This window comes from Phaenicophaeus curvirostris, chromosome 2 (assembly GCF_032191515.1).
Source record: "Phaenicophaeus curvirostris isolate KB17595 chromosome 2, BPBGC_Pcur_1.0, whole genome shotgun sequence".
Lineage (NCBI taxonomy): Eukaryota > Metazoa > Chordata > Aves > Cuculiformes > Cuculidae > Phaenicophaeus > Phaenicophaeus curvirostris.
Window position 1 is genome coordinate 50,491,098 of NC_091393.1, and position 17,012 is coordinate 50,508,109.

Consider the following 17,012-nt stretch of genomic DNA (forward strand, 5'->3'; position numbering starts at 1 on the left):
GTCATTGGGCACTGGAACAGGCTGCCCAGGGAGGTGGTTGAGTCACCTTCCCTGGAGGTGTTTAAGGCACGGGTGGATGAGGTGCTGAGGGATATGGTTTAGTGTTTGATGGGAACGGTTGGACTCGATGATCCGGTGGGTCTCTTCCAACCTGGTTGTTCTGTGATTCTGTTCTGTGATTCTGTGACCCTTGGTTGGAAACTGTCAGTGTGTGCCAGCTCACAACACTTTGTATGTGGAAGAGTTTTTAAATAATAACAACATCACTGTGGTTGAGCACCCACCCTATTCACCAGAACTAGCTCCCTTTTCCCAAAGATTAAGTCGTCGCTCAAAGGAATCCATTTTTTGTCAGTAGAAGATGGGAAAGCAAAAATGACAGAGAACCTCAACAGCCTTTAAGAAAATTATCTGAATAATTGCTTTGAATGTTTGCAGTATCATATGCAGTTGTGTTTCAACTCAGAAAGGAACTATTTTGAAGGTGGTCATAGTTGATTTACTTATTTGTTAAATATAAAGATCTACAGGCACAATCTTAGTTGTTTTGCGTCAGAATTCCTATATGGTTTGCCTTTCCCTACTCACTAAAATCAGGGTAGGCCATGCTTTTACCACTCTTGGATTGGCTGGAGGTTGTAGTAAAATGACTGCCACTGTAGAATAAAAGGACTAGGGAAAGACAGAGGGGGAGCACCCTGGGAGGGAGAGTCTCTGGTCTCTATCCTGGGAATTATCTCCCATTGCCCATTGTCAGCACAAACAGGAATCAACAGAAAGGGAAACCTCCCCTGTGTCACATCTCTATTCCAACTCTGCTTTCTCTTTACATTTCCATAGTGGAATCAATCCTCACTTGGTTTTTCATCCTGAAATGGAAAAAATCAAATTTTCCTACATTTTTGGTGAGATTTAACCAAGACACTGAGAAAGAAACTGTTGCTCCAGGAACTGAAGTGACGAATGTCTAAGACATTTCCTCTTAGAGCCATTATTACTAGACGAGCAGTAGCTTACCTTTTGCTCAGCAGCCTGATCTTCACATTCCCATTTCAAGGCATGTGATTTCTCTTGTCCATTAATAAATAATCCTTCACAAGGGTCTTGGATCCTACCTCAAGTTATATACATCCATCCTTAAGTAGACCCTATCCGTACTGACTCGTTATATCAAAATAAACCAGTGAGGGACATGGTGTTCTTCCAGCTGCCACATTTTTTTTGCAATCTACAATCAGTTCTACCTGAATACCCAGTGGTACTTCAGTAAGGATGTACTTAAGTTTCTGCAAGATCAAGTTTCATACTGTCAGAAAATAAGGCTCCCATGATCCAAGAGGAGGTAGTCAGAGCCTTGCTTGCCCAACTAGACACACACAACTCTATTGGGCTGGACGGCATCCACCCAAGGGTATTGAAGGAGCTGGCAAATGTGCTGGCCAAACCCCTTTCCATCATCTTCCAACAGTCCTGGAAGACTGGGGAAGTCCCACTGGACTGGAGGCTGGCTGATGTTGTGCCCATCTACAAGAAGGGTTACAGGGAGGATCCAGGGAACTACAGGCCTGTCAGTCTGACCTCAGTGCCAGGGAAAGTGATGGAGCAGGTGATCTTGAGTGCTATCATGAAGCACATGCAAAAGAAACGTGTGATCAGGCCTAGTCAACACGGGTTCACAAAAGGCAGGTCTTGCCAAACTAACCTGATCGCCTTCTATGACCAAGTGACTCGGCTGCTGGATGAGGGAAAGGCTGTGGATGTATCTTCCTGGACTTCAGTAAAGCCTTTGACACAGTTTCTCATAGCATTCTGCTTCGGAAACTGTCAGCCTTTGCCCTGGACAGGCGCACACTCTCCTGGGTGGAAAACTGGTTGGATGGCCGGGCCCAGAGAGTGGTGGTAAATGGCGTTAAATCCAGCTGGAGGCCAGTGACAAGTAGGGTTCCCCAGGGCTCTGTGCTGGGTCCAGCCCTGTTCAATGTCTTTATCAATGACCTGGATGAAGGCATCGAGTGCACCCTTAGCAAGTTTGCGGATGACACTAAGCTGGGTGGAAGTGTGGATCTGCTGGAGGGTAGGGAGGCTCTGCAAATGGATCTGAACAGGCTGGACCGCTAGGCAGAGACCAATGGGATGAGGTTTAACAAGGCCACGTGCCGGGTCCTACACTTGGGGCACAACAACCCTATGCAGTGCTACAGACCAGGAGAAGTCTGTCTAGAAAGCTGCCTGGAGGAGAGGGACCTGGGGGTGTTGGTTGACAGCCGACTAAACATGAGCCAGCAGTGTGCCCAGGTGGCCAAGAAGGCCAATGGCACCTTGGCTTGTATCAGAAACTGCATGACCAGCAGGTCCAGGGAGGTTATTCTCCCTCTGTACTCAGCACTGGTGAGACCGCTCCTCGAATACTGTGTTCAGTTCTGGGCCCCTCACCACAAGAAGGATGTTGAGGCTCTGGAGCGAGTCCAGAGAAGAGCAACAAAGCTGGTGAGGGGGCTGGAGAACAAGTCTTATGAGGAGCGGCTGAGAGAGCTGGGGTTGTTTAGCCTGGAGAAGAGGAGGCTGAGGGGAGACCTCAGTGCTCTCTACAGCTACCTGAAAGGGCATTGTAGAGAGGAGGGTGCTGGACTCTTCTCCCAAGTGACAGGGGACAGGACAAGAGGGAATGGCCTCAAGCTCCGCCAGGGGAGATTTAGGCTGGACATTAGGAAAAAATTTTCACAGAAAGGGTCATTGGGCACTGGAACAGGCTGCCCAGGGAGGTGGTTGAGTCACCTTCCCAGGAGGTGTTTAAGGCACGGGTGGATGAGGTACTAGGGGCCGTGGTTTAGTGTTTGTTAGGAATGGTTGGACTCGATGATCCGGTGGGTCTCTTCCAACCTGGTTATTTTATGATTCTATGATTCTATGAAAATGATTGAAATTCTTATACGGATAACATTAGGCATTTTTCTTGATAATATTTTGTTAGTAGCAAGCTCAAGTATTTTTATTTCTGTCTTGGTATATTTTTAATATTTGTCACTGTCCTTCCAGTTGAAGTACATTGCTTTAATAATTTCACTAAATGTGCTAGGTAGGTGAATCATTTGATACATGGCATTCTTACATAGAGTGAATTTATCTATATTCAGTTTGCATTTCTGAAATGCAGTATCACAGATACTGACAAATGATTGATTAGATTTGACAGAGGAAAATGAAGTGTTCTTGACATAAAGTGTCTATACTGCACTGTCAATATTTCTCTGTGTAGCTGGGCACATAATTATCTATCTGTTTTCAACTCTATTCATTTATTTCCTGCTTACATTTATAAATAAACTTCAACTGTTTCTCATTGCTACGCTTCACCTTGCTCTACTCTTACCTTTCCTGCCTTGCCACACTCTGCACTGCCCTTTTAGTAATATACATTCAGTAACACTCAGAACTTAATAACTCTTCCCAATTTTTTTCCCCAATACAATGCAAAATGGAAAATACTATTAAAACTTCCAACTACAGAGCATTTAATGAATAAAGAAGAAAAAATGTTTTGCTAAAAAAAATTTTCACAATATCTGTAAGAATACTACTTAAAGGAACAAAAAGTTTGTATTGTACACATGAATGCACAGATTGAACTGGATGTTAGATACTAACATAGTGCAACACACAAATGTGAGTCAATTTTAAGATAGTCTCTGAAATTTTCAAGCTTATTGCAGTAACAGTACCTCACATCTTATTTTATTGGCAAGTTCTGTTGCAGAGCTTAATTAAATCAGTAGTCAACTGGGCATGACACCATGTTCTGGTAAGTTTCAAGCCACGGAAATTTAAATTGACTACAAACTATTTCACAGAAGAAGTAAAAAATCAACCTTTCCTAAGGACGTAACTTTCACGGTCTCAAAAGTTATCACTGAGTTTATCTTTAGTATGGATGACTGCACCTGTAGTGATTTAGCAGCTTCAAAACTCATCCCAAGGGTTAGATTTCTGCCTATAAATGTATTAAAGAGAGCCATTCCCCATTTTTTTTGCCTTAAAAATAATTAAGTTTATATCTTTCTATCTTTTTTTCCTAGAAACAGAAAGTTAGTTCAGTTGTAAGGCCTTTTTTCCTTTTTCAGTTTCTTTAATTATTGTGCTTTTTTTTTGGTTTTTTTTAGTGCATATCATCTTTCATGAGGCATTGCTTGGGCATGGTACCACAAGAATTATATATGCAGAACTGCCACTAAACTAGTAGGAATTGTCAATTAAATCTAAGGCATAACTTTGAGAGTCTAAGGATCTACGCATACATTCAAGTGTTTCCATATGTTGGAAAAACCTCCCTGAACCTCAGCAATGTTTAAATTTGTACAATATAGCACTAGGAAAACTGAGGTAGCATTTTGTTGTTTTATATAGAACATCAGTGTCCCAGGCAGAATGACTGTTTGCCTGTTTTCTTAGGGTCAGAGTTTAAGATCAATCCCAAGTACTCAGTTTTCCTAAGTAAAGGCAGCTCACGTATAATTGATGTTGATAGTTAAATGAAGCACTCATTGTCCTTTTCTCACTGCCTGACTTCAGAGTCACATTGGCTGCAAAGAACGAGAAAAGTAAGTAATCAGCTCCCCTAGATTGGCTAATTACTTCAAAGGACTATGGGAATGGAAAGGAACAGGCACTTCCAGTAGCATTAGAAAATCTTATACATGTTGTCACCAACCAGAAATAGCAATGTGACAAAATGAAAACCTTTTCACCGGAAAAGCAAAAATTCCTATATATTGATGCAGAGAAATACTCCCCAAAAATTAAGTCTATTGTCCATGCATTGCAAAGATAGTCAATAATTCTCCAGTAAATCTGATAGGCTCTTGCCATTACAAAATTACTGACATATACAGTTGGCTTGAATTTCTGTGAAAAACAAATACCTACACCATTCTTTGTCAGATAAATATTCCAGGACATTCAGGTGAAGATGTATACCTGATAGCCCTAAAGGAAGGTAAATTTGAATTAATTTATGTGATTCAAAAGCTTTTCTGAAATTGTCAAAATGTTCTTTTTGACAGTTTCTAAAGAGGAATTCTGATTTTCCATTTTCTAAAACAATTTTTAGGTTAGAAACTGTAGTATAATCATTGATGCTAACTGGTGCTAAATAAAATGTTCCAGAACTATTTATATTTTCTCATGAAATCTTTGTATACTTTCTATTACAATTCAAGTAGAAAATGTTCCAAAATCTCTCTGTTTTCAGCAGATGGAAAACTGTTTCTTTTTAGTTCTATATGCAGTGACAACAATTGAATCTAAAAAAAAAGTATTCTCAAAAATGTCATACTACCTTCAGATCAGTGAAGCATTTCCAGTCACTATTAATGCTGAACCCATAAATATGCATTATCAGCTGCAAGCTGACTTAAGCATTATTTGGTATGAAACTGTGCTAAGTCCAAAAGGACTGTAAGAATGAAGTTGCTTGAATATATTATGGCAGCAAATTATATATGAAAAAGCCTCTTCAGGTTTCCATGCAAAAAAGAACTACTAAATGGAAAATCATTAAGCAAGATTCTTTGCCCAGTCATTCCTGCTTGAATACTAAAAGGAGCAAATTTAAACTGGCGAATTTCTTGTGCATCTCTACATACCTCATAGTGTGCCAGTGTTGTAAGTAAATCTTACATCTTTTTTTACTGTAGAGAATTCCTTCTAATTACACATAGTTCAGGTGTTAATTGAAGTTCTTTCGTGCTTCATTTGTACTATACAGACTCTCTGACTGCATACATTTAAATGCCCTAACTACTAAACTACACGAAATTAAGTCTCCAATAAAGTCTCTAGGTAAGATTCAAGACAAATAGTTAAGATAAAGAAAGTGAAAAAAATAAGGAAAAAAACCCAAACCACAAATGAAAGAAAGAAGAAAAAAACTCCTGGTAACTTTATTTAGTGAAAACTTTGGAATCTGTCAATAGGAAGTTAAACTTCAAACTATTTCTTGATCACAAAATATCAAGGCAGGAAAGTTGCTACTCTAGATACCACAACAGAATTAATCTATTCTCAGCTGTAATTAATAATACTTTCAATTAGACCAAATAGAACAGCTGGAAAATATGGACAATATTTTGAGAAATTTTCTTCTTCAAAGTGCCTCTTCTTCCACCTATAGCAATATATATAATAAAAAAATATTACCTCTACCTACCAATTTTGCCTCGAATCTCTTCTGGGACTACCATGGCTACCAAAGCACTAATATTAGTGAAGGATAACAGCCAGAAGTGTGAGCCAAGACTCCCCGTAATTCCAGTGGTACCACTTATAAATATAATATGAAGCACAAGATATTAAAAATGCAACTATATCAGAAGTTCAGAAAATCAGTTTTATTTAAATGTAAATTAACAAACTCTTATTTCCTCCAATCTAACAGAACTGCATAGTCCACTGATTTTAATTAAGATGGGAAAACTGTTTTGATAAAATAAGAAATGACCCAAACATGTGCCCAATACTTAAAATGAAACTACATTTGAAGTGAATAGAAGAGAAAAAGGATTGTTAAGGTTAACTTTTCTACTATGCTGTTTCTATTCTTTTTTTTCTCTTTCTTTCCTTTTTTTTTTCTTCTTCTCCCCCCTCACACCCCAGCCCCCCTTTTGTTCTTTGGAATTTCTTTATTGGAAAGGCCAAACTTCAGTAGATGTCTCCTTTTTATTAGCATAAATGTTAGCAATGTAGAAATGACATTTATCAGCACCCCTAAGTTCTTCTCCACAGGGTTGCTCTCCATCATGTCATCCCCCATCCTGTAGTGAAACCCGGATTGCCCCAGCCCAGGTGTAGGACCTTGCATTTGGCCATGTTGAACCTCATGAGGTTCACACAAGCCAATTTCTCCAGCTTGTCCACGTCCCTCTGCATTACATCCCGTCCTTCCATTGTGGCAACAGTACCATTCAGCTTGGTTTCGTCTGCAAACTTGCTGAGGGTGCACTCAGCCTTGCAGGCTATATCACTGACGAAGATATTAAACAGCATTCGTACCAGTATGGACCCTTAAGAACACCAATTGTCATGGATGTCATCCATCTGGATCGAGCCGTTGACCACTACTCTCTGAATACAACTATCCACAATCAGCATCTTGGCTTGTATCAGAAACGGCGTGACCAGCAGGTCCAGGGAGGTTATTCTCCCTCTGTACTCGGCACTGGTGAGACCGCTCCTCGAGTACTGTGTTCAGTTCTGGGCCCCTCACCACAAGAAGGATGTTGAGGCTCTGGAGCGAGTCCAGAGAAGATCAACAAAGCTGGTGAGGGAGCTGGAGAGCAGGTCTTATGAGGAGTGGCTGAGAGAGCTGGGGTTGTTTAGCCTGGAGAAGAGGAGGCTGAGGGGAGACCTCAGTGCTCTCTACAGCTACCTGAAAGGGCATTGTAGAGAGGAGGGTGCTGGCCTCTTCTCCCAAGTGACAGGGGACAGGACAAGAGGGAATGGCCTCAAGCTCCACCAGGGGAGATTTAGGCTGGACATTAGGAAAAAATTTTCACAGAAAGGGTCATTGGGCACTGGAACAGGCTGCCCAGGGAGGTGGTTGAGTCACCTTCCCTGGAGGTGTTTAAGGCACGGGTGGACGAGGTGCTGAGGGGCATGGTTTAGTGTTTGATAGGAATGGTTGGACTCGATTATCCGGTGGGTCTCTTCCAACCTGGTTATTCTATGATTCTATGATTCTATGATATCAGTCTCAAGGTATATCAAATACAAGGTTTTAACTGCAGCATTTGAAGAAATGTTGAATCAGGCTTACAACATGGAACCAGAGCTAATGGCAAGAGCTGCAGGAAGAAGCACTGAAGCTCATAGACACATGTGGTTTATAACTCAGTCTCTACCAGGACTGTGTAGTTCTTGTAAATATGTGTTATGAAAAGGGTGTCTACAAACTATTTGCATATGGTGTGTGTTGACCTATTAAGCCCACTTTTATAGATGATAAATTTCCATAAAATAAAAACCTAAATCACCCATGACTGTACCTGATTCTAAAATCAAGGACTGCCTGCCTGTTGACATTTTCCACATACTAGGGCAATCTTTCCTTTCAAAATCAGGCACCCAAAGACCCTGTTAAAATTCAAAAGTTTCATTGATTTGTGAGACAGAAGGTCAAAAGCAAAACAGTAAACAGCTTCTCATAAAAAGGATAAAAATGAATTGTTTCTAGCTTGTGTTTCCAGTGTAATTTATCAGATTAATAAAATTGTTCTTGATTTAAGTGGTCCTGGACGATGTCTGTGAAATACAGCGTGTAGGCTGGGTGAGAGTACAACTGGCTCATGGGAGAGCTGGGCAGAAAGCTTACAGCAAGGTGCAAGCTGTACTCAGTGTACTTTCATCTGGGTCCATTGTGCCAGCAGCAAAGTCTCAGGAGCAGGAATAGTACATGAATCAACTTCCACCAATGTGTTTCTACATTTTTCACTCTTATTGTTTCCTATTATGCATCTACATATAATAAGCATTCCTTAAGCTCTTGGCTCTATCAGACAGCAGTGGATACACAGCTTACAGATGGCTCATAGAGACTTTAGCCCTTTGTTTCTGTTGACTTTTGCAGGAATTGAGAGTTTTGTCTGTGAGTAAGCAAATCGAAAAGTAACTTTCTTTGTATGAGGTCCTATCAGGGGTATTCATTTGTCTCTGAGGCACTGCAGAATGTTTTCCCAACTATCTCAACTGAAAATGGCTAGAAGACCACATCCTTCTCATTTCCAGTAATATAATCATACTTTGCAAGATAAACTCGGACTCTGTGGGTGGCTAAATTGGCAACAGTTGTCCAATAAGCACAGTTCAGTACTGCTTCACGTAGTGCCAGGTCTGTAACTAGAACAGCTGATGTCAGAGAAGTATATTGAGTAGGTCAGCACATTCTTTCCCTTTGCACAGAAGGAACTACATAAACATTTTTTCCAGAAATCAGAAAGCGATTCCTGATTTTAATGGCTGCATATGTCTACAATATGCTGCTATAACTGAAAAAAAAAAGATAAGGTATAAATGTTGTGATGTTTCAGTAGGTCCCAATAAGCAGAGTATGATCTACATGTGGTGTTTTAGAAAGCTTGCAAATGTCTCCAAAGCTTCATGTTGGTGATGTTTCTGATTTCTGAATGAACAAAAAAGCAGAAATTCAATACGGATATAGTGTCAAGTACTTATTAATAACCATAGTTATCATTAATATGAAAGGGCAGCTGCAAATGCTGTTGTCAAAGGAATTGCCTGGTTTCATCCATTAAAGAAGCAAATCTCTTTTTAGTGCTGTTTGTTACATGGGTCACATTGTGTCTGGTTAGATCAGCCTGTGTGGTATCAAAAATGCACACTCTGTATGCTGACAAAGCCCAAAGCAATACGGTACAGGATAAATTTTCAGCCTAATAAATAGGAACCTACAGCTGTGTCTTCTACCACAATGACAAGCATTGCATTTGTTTTCCAACATGCAGGTTTTCACTAATGGATAAATGTGCTGTAGGCAGAAGTTACCTTAGCAGAATGCAACAGGCCTTGAAAGCAAATGTATCACCTCAAATCAGTAATTAAGACATAAATAATGAAAGGTCTTCATTATATTAATTATTACCATTATTATTGTTGTTGTTATTATTATTATCGGTGTTCAACATACTGTTTTATCAGTGTTCCAAATGTAACCATTACATTCCTGCAAGCTCCCTGATACAGGAAGATATCAGGCTTTGGAGCTGGAGTTCTCACATACTGGATATTATTGCAAATCCTGCTCTACAAACAATTCTTAGAAACAGTAATAAAGAAGAACATGGTCCCATGAGCTCCAATGACAAAAGGTATTTTATTCCCATCTGTTTCTTTATGTATTTTCTCTGCAGGTGTCTCACAGTTCTTCTTTCTCTTTTCCCTCTTTATCATTTCATCATTCTCTGTAGTCATTACCTAAGCCTTTTCTCTCTCATTTCTTAGCTTTACTTCATTTGTCACTTAACCTTATAATAATCCAACTTTACCACAAATGCTTTATGGAAGGCAGAATTGAAAAGGTCTTAACAATAATTCCTTTTCCTGGACTTGAGTTGCTAACGGTGGTATCATAATTCTTTGTATTTGAAATATTTAGCTGTTGCTAAGGGAGGGAATTTGAAGCCTCATAACATTAGTTCCACTTAATAGTGACCATCTTCCTTTTACCTCCTGCCTTTCTTCTTTCTCTCCTGCATTTGGACATTTGGACTTTGATTAAGGAACTTTTTCTTTTTTTTTTTTTTAAGTTACACTTAGCACATGTATACTGTATCCAAAAAACTAATGCCAAAGTTCCTGCCCTACCACTACCCTTCCAGTCATCTTTCAAAGCATATGCTGTCTCTCACACGGATTTCTGGGGTCAGAAGCAGTATAAAACACTTGCATATGAGTGTAATTTGATTGAAGCATACAGTTAGGAGGAAGCTGCCAGTGGTCTCTAACCCCTCTGCAAAATCCAGTTGATGAAAGGGGTAGTCTTGAATGATGGCAAAAAAAACCTATGAACTGCGACACATAAGAACACAAACATCTATGCGATCAGCTGCTTTTGTACATCTTGTTACCAATGGCTACACACCACTGTTTTAGAAGGCAGTATTTTGAATGGCTCTTTCCATTACTAAGTGCCATTCAGGAAGACAATTATCTTTTGTCTAGAATAATTTTATGTAGTATATAGTTCCAAACCTTTCCAATAGGTATTCAGTTTTTTTCTGAAATATATTTTTATTTCAGGATTAGGATTTCTTCCACCTATAGAGAAGAAATTTTAGCACATTAAAGAGTGAAACCTGGACTATCTGAATGAACTTGAGACTTGCTAAATGGCAAGTAAAGACAAAATAATCAATAATGATTAAACAAGTGTTCCCTGCAAACAAAGACCTTTTTTCTCAGAAAGTGGATACATTTCTGTGGCTTACAGCATACAAGTGTTCTTTCCTGATCTTCATTAAAAGCATAATTTTTGTGAATATTTTTTAGTTGCTCTTAAAAAAATTCCTTTGTGTAAAAGCTCCAGCAGTTTAGTTTTAAAAATAGTGCAATTCTTGCAACATGTTGCATTTGGAAAATTTGCTCACCTTATGCAAATTTCTCATTATTATTATGAATTAAATCCATCACTGTAAGTCTATTTGTTTCCTTCCAAGAGGAAAAAAAATCTTGTATGTATATTTATGGCTATATTTGAGCTATCTTTGTGAGCTTTTTAAACTGCCTTTACATGAATGCTTAATTATTTCTGAATTATGCAAGCCAGTAGTTAAAAAAGAAAGAAAATTCTAAAAGACTGTAACACTTGTGCTAAGTTTTATTAGAATACTCACACTGGCTGTGAAGTTGAGTAGTCAATAAAATCAATAACATCTACCTTTAAATAAAATAGAAAGTCAAAATGGATTCATGATGTGCCCGATAAAGGTCATATGCCAGAGACATTCACAATACTGAAACGATAGAAAAGAGGGAAAAGTCAGTCTCATAGAAGAAAAATCAAGATCTATTTATTCTTTTATACCCTGGCTTCCTTTTTCTGTCTTCACTGACCTTGATGTTCTTTAAGTTATCTGCAGTTTGGCTGTGTTTTAGGGAGCTTCTGCACAGCATCACAACTATGCAAGATATGTAGGTTTAGCTTATCTGTCTCTAAAGGACAGGCATGTGCATTTGTTTGTGATACCAAGGCTTACCTCTTTTTAGTACTCTGTTTTGCACTCAGTATCAGAATTACTTGAATTAATAAAAGGAAGAAGAATTAAGAATGAAAGGGAAGGCCTGTGTCAGCCTACGTTTTTTGTCCAAATACTTTTTCATTTGTAATAGAAGATATTGTTCATGAAAGGAAAGAACTGTGATTCAGTCATGACCAGCAAGATTAATACAGCTACTGCTTTTTCTTTAAGAGGCAACTAAGAACAACTTCTGGATCAGGAGATTCTGCAGAAACAATGAGGCATTGCCTCATACCCACCAAAGATCCCTGTGGGAGATGCAGAATCTGGTACATCTGGAAGCTGCTCCTGCATTGGAAAGGAGAGAGCATATTGGATGGGAAGAGGTAGAGTGTTCCCAAAACCCAGCTGTAACCTCCTTGACAGTTTTGCTTGGATCACCAGTGCTTTGGAGGCATGACAAAAATCTCTTACAGTGTAAAAGAAATATAAACATTGTTGAAATAGCTCAATGCATAGTGAAAATTTATTAACCTACGCATTTTAGAAACTAGGAGAGAAGGAAATGTCTTCCTACCCCTCAGTGAAAAGTTAACCTGAAACACTAGCTATGTTTATTAGCACAAGAAGGTTGTTAACAATAAAATAAAATCTGAGGTCTGGCAAAAAAAAAGACTTGTTTTTAATCATAAGGTAGCTAGCCCAACCAAATTTGTTGTAACATCAAAAGTAGTTAACAACATCAAGGCAGAAACTATCTTTATTTTGTTTGTAATGCATGTTCTATCTAGACATCACAGTATAAAATGCATACCCTTTTGTTTGTGACAACACTGCTTTAGTATGGTACAGTGGTGTCACCTTTTTTTCATGAGGAATTTATTTATTATGAGTAGCAGTCCATACTGTAGCATATTGTGCAAAACTCCTAAGGAGTTAAGACTGAAAAGTCACCTGGTAGTTATCAAATTAAAAGGATATCCTGGATAATTTTTGGCAGATAAATATATTATTTAAAAACCATTAAATTATTTTTATCTGCAGTTATAGACAGAATCACTAAGGCTGGAAAGGACCCTGATCAATCTCTACCCTAGAGATTGGTCCTTCAGTCTCTCCTCACTAGTTGAGTGCTCTAGCCCTGACCATCTTGGACTTTGCTTAAGCTTATCAAAGTCTTTCCTGTACTGGGGCACCAAAAAGTTGAATAGTCTTTTGAAGGCAGATTAACAAGTGCACAGTAGAGGAGGATGTAGCAGAAAACCTAACGCTGCAACAATATCTGAACTGAAAGGGAAAGAAAGCATCATCAGTGTTATTCAGAGAGAACTGACCATGATAAAGTTGTAGGAGATGCTGGAGTTTCATTCTTTCTTTCTATTGGATGTATCCAATCCTTGGAAGCACATCTACAAACACTGTTTTATTAAATGCCTTGTTCCTGAACAACAGTGTCATTAAATAATACAGTACCCTCAGTTAAAAAGAAAAAGGTAACATGAACTAAAAGCTGATCGCAGTTTAGTTTGTATAATTTTATGACATTTAAATAATTAGAATTTAGATAAGCACTTAATGTAGACATTGGTGTTTCTGTGAACTAGTCTTCTGTGCTTACAGATAGAGGCACTTATACAGACAGTCCTTATAGCTTTCTGGAAAAATGACAGAAACCCCTTGCTCAATTCAAAAAATTACTGTGAATCTCCACAGACGGTAAGTATCTCTGTCTAGTGGAGGGGAAATAAGATTGGTTCAGGGGCAATAAAAAGAGATTAAATTATTTTTCAGAAGTTTGGTGCATCCACTGAAGATGCTGAATGAGGAAGTAATTTCAGTTATAAAGAGAATAAGAAGTTCTCTGCACAGAAGTTACGTAACAAATTTTGTCGGGGAGTGGTCAATTTTTGAATGGAAGGGAAAAGATCCTGTCATCCAAAACTTCTTTTCAGGGTTGCTTTTCACAGGTTTTAACATTTTTCTTTCACACTTGCTCTTACAGCTACTGGGGACATTTTTTGCAATGTAAGAAGTTGATTAAAAAGTTTAATTTGCAACTAAGGAATCTAAATTATTTTGGTGCTCATAATCCATTTATACATTTAAAACTTCCTCTAAGTTAAAATTTGATACAATCAAAATACTCTTCTATGAAGATTCAGCTTTTGATTTTACATCCAGACATATTTATATAAAAGATTGACTACATTTAAATACAGTAGAGCGTATTATACTGATACTCCTTGACAGATGAAAGGGTTAATTTGGTCAGCTTTAAAATATATGTATGTTTGTGGTTTTCAGGTAGCTTCACTACACCACAACTAAATAAGAATTTGGTTTATTTCTTATTAAACATGTAAAAAGTGACAAATGAAAGTTCAATGAACAATGACATCAAATGACAGCCTCCTGTTCATTACTTTGCAGAAGCTTCTCCAAACAATTAGTTCCCAAGATTCTGTAGTGAACTACTCTTTGGACACTCCTTGCCTGTTTTACATGTTTTATTGATGATTGGAAAGAACTATTTCCAAGAAGAATCAAATATCAGAATTAGTCTTCTAAGGCCATTCTTATTCTTCACAGGTGGCAACACATATTACTAAGGATGCTGCTGAAGATTAAGGTGAGATCTTGAAAATGAAGTTGATTATAGGCCTGCAAATTCGAGGAATATAGGTAAGTATAAAGAGTATGGGAATAGCATTAGTTAAAGGCTCCTTTTTATAATTACAGCTGAAGATCATACATAGATTATGGATGTAGTTTGGAGAAGAATTCGGTTCTTAGATCAGTCAAACCTGTGATCCCAGTGTCCGCAATCTATTTATGCTCTCTATATAAAAATGTTGGTGACTCTCTGAGTGCATCATGCATAGGATAAAACAGATTTCCTGTCTGCTTGTGCACAGGCATATTAAAAGTACTGGAGAGTCCCAGGACTGCCTGAACTGTCCAAGTGAGGCAACAGCTGCAGGCGGTTTTGGTATGTGTGGACTAGCACTCACCTAAACTCCTGGGCACATGTGGGAGTCAGCACGGGCCAGGCAACATTCCCAACAAGTACTCTAACTTGGGGCCATATTGCCTAGGGCTGCAAGAGAATTTAATGGTGTGGGTATGGGCTGTTGCCTGCCTGTTTGTCTCAGTGGATGAGATGGTTGTCCTGGGACCATTTAATTGCCTAGTGCAGTTTTCGCCTCTACCAGTCTGCCTATGCAGTGTGTTGCAGACGGGCATGCCCAGCTCCGAGCTTGCAGAGCATGGGCCAGCACCTGTATCCTGCCTTTCACAAAGGCTTTTTAATGTGGGCTTAGCATTGTCATGATGTAGCCATGGCTTTGGGCTGCTTCCTAGAGGAGTCAGGGTGTATTCAGGTCTGATTTTGGCACGTCACATGTAATGCTTGTTATGAGATCATTTCCCAGGCAGCAAGATGACTGTGCACTACTTCGATATGTCTGATTATTAAGAAAATTCAAATCAGTGTTACTCTTCACTCATGCCATTTCTGATGTTTTTTCCCTAAACTGTGACCCTTTAGGAGCTATTAGTTTCTCTGTGGAGACATATGCTTTGAATTTGTACTAGTGTGTATTCAAATGATTTACTGTAGTTTAATTAGATAATTTAATTGACACAATTAGCAGTAATACTTGTGGAAACAGCACATAATGCTTCACTTCTTGCGTCCTTGTTTTTGTCAAGCCAATTATCCTTCACTTTTCTAATCAAATGATTTTGTGGGAGACCCACAATGAGATACGGAGTATGACATGATATTTCTTATATCATTAAAACAGAAAAATTAACTCTTGCTTTTCAAGGAGGTATTTGGAATCTATTCACCCTTTCTTATGCAAATCATTTATGACACCATCCTGGCGTATAGAACCCCTTGTGAGGTTTTTTCTTGGTTTAAACTAAAAAGGCTAGTGTTCATCAGAAAGAGATGCTGTTAGTATGGAATAAAGGGAACAATAATGCAGTAGGTAGTGTGGAAGCTTCCCCACAGAGCTCTGGTGATGGTGTTGAAGTTTGACCTGCAGTACACTCTGTTATTTTATTGTCAGTGGATGCCAATTAAGTTCATGACTAAAGCTGTGGCATCATATTCAACACGGTTTGATATCTCTGCTGAACAATCTGATTCCCACGCAGAAGTTCATGAATGAGTGGACTGATATTCACCTGTTCAGCACACAATAAAATTGATTTTGAAATCAAGTAACTGTATCTTTTATCAGAGAAGTCCATTTCTTCCACAAATGGAAACTAATACTTCTGCTTAAACTGATCTGACAGTCAGAACATTCCATCCCAAAATGTTTGTGTGCCGAATAGATTCTCTAGGATAGAAATAAATTTCAGTGTATCATGAGTTAGGAGCAGCCCAACTTCAGCATGTAAACTGGTGCCTGCTTGCTGTTGTTTATAGTTTTCAGAGTGCTCCTTTGCCATAAGCCTATGCATCCAACAATGACACTGGAAGTGTCGAGTATATGCATAGCTGGTCATATGAGAATTTCAGCATTCACGGATTTGCACATATGTACACCAGATCATGACACAAGTGTATACCACACTGCTGAGGGGTAGTTATAGCATGAGGAACTGAAATGGTCCCATCACGGACTCTGTGGCTAGCAATGCCTAAAAGATTAAGCATCTCTGGTTTGTGTTGATTCTCACAAGGAAGCAGAACACTAAATAGACAATACACAAATTCTTCCCTTACCACAATGATTTTATTCTTATGGGAAAATAGTTGAAAGGATGAAACTAAATGTATCTTATTTTATACCACTGATTTTGTAACCTCAAACATAGCACTAACCCTTAGTGCTCATCACATAACACAACTATGAAATAGAAATTCTAAGCTTTATAGAGTTCTTCAAGTTAAAACAGTAAAATATATTGGTTTTCTTTAAAAATAAAGTGAAATTTTTTTCTCTCCATGTGTTTTCTTTTCAACACCTGGACATCAATTAGAAAAAGAAAACAATGTGTTTATAAGTCTGCAGAATTTTATCATTTTTTTTCTGTGCTGCTGCAGTGCTTTTCAGTTGTAGCAGTTATTTTATGAACTCATGAGCTAAGCAGTTCTAAATTGGAAAAGTACCAACCACTCCTACTGTTCAACAAAATGTTTTCAAGAGCAGTTAAAAATACCAAGGAAAAAAATCCAAGCCTCATTCTATTATACATCAGATTAAAGATTAGTAGTAACAAAAATAATCCTTTAAGGATCTAACTTGTCAA